Genomic DNA, 598 nt, shown 5'->3' with positions numbered 1-598 from the left:
CTTGTAACCCATCTCCGTGGTCTTTTTTGAGTATTGTTTTTTTTATAGCTTTGACATCAGGATTTCTATTCTTCTGTTGAAAATAAAAACCTGAAAATTGAGAGCAGCGTGTGGCTCCCTAGAGTCTGAGAAACCCAGAAAACACCCAGACGCCGTGTTTCCATGGCGAACATGAGATGGAAAGGACAGACTTCAAGAGTCTGGGCTGGGGCTGGGGCGTGGCTCGTGGTAAAGCTCCTGCCCTGGGTGCCCAGGAACCTGCATTTGATCCCCCCCCAAAATTCTCTACCCTTTCACTTCAGTCTCAAGAGGCTCTGGTGTAAAGACAAATAGACCCACCGACCAGAATAGAGAGCCCAGAAATGAAGCTCAAGTGTGGGATCAGATGGTCTTCAGCGAGGGTGTCACCCCCACCCAGGGAGAAGGACCCCTGCTTCAACAGAGCTGGGGAAATCAGACATCCTCATGCATAAGAATGAGCCCTACTTCACGCCAGGCATGAGATTAACTCAAAATAAATGGAAGACCTGAAACTATAAAACTCCTAGAGGAAAACATAAAGGGAAACCTCCATGACATTGATCTTCGTGGATATGAT

This window comes from Spermophilus citellus (genome assembly GCF_964194105.1).
Source record: "Spermophilus citellus genome assembly, chromosome: 9".
NCBI lineage: Eukaryota > Metazoa > Chordata > Mammalia > Rodentia > Sciuridae > Spermophilus > Spermophilus citellus.
Note: the sequence above shows the minus strand (reverse complement) of the source record.